Here is a 305-nt window from a genome sequence, read left to right on the forward strand (position 1 = left end):
TATTCCAGGGGAATAACAGTCAAGTCTAGACCCATTTTCCCGGGGAGAACTTCAGTCTTGCGGGGGGGGGGGGGGGTATGACCCAGACATCTTATAAAAGGTGAGTATGAAACCAACGAGACTTTTCGGAGGCGCAAACCTATTTTTTTCCACTCTTGAGCTGGCGAAGCCACTACTGCAACCTTTTTCCAGGAGACGTGTGTCAACCTGAAACACTGCACACTGCCATGAACTAAGTTTACCACGAGACTCAATCCGGTAGCCTCATTCTTTCATATTTCTCTCTTTCTCTCTCTCACGTGTGT

The sequence above is a fragment of the Penaeus monodon genome, chromosome 23 (genome assembly GCF_015228065.2).
Source record: "Penaeus monodon isolate SGIC_2016 chromosome 23, NSTDA_Pmon_1, whole genome shotgun sequence".
Lineage (NCBI taxonomy): Eukaryota > Metazoa > Arthropoda > Malacostraca > Decapoda > Penaeidae > Penaeus > Penaeus monodon.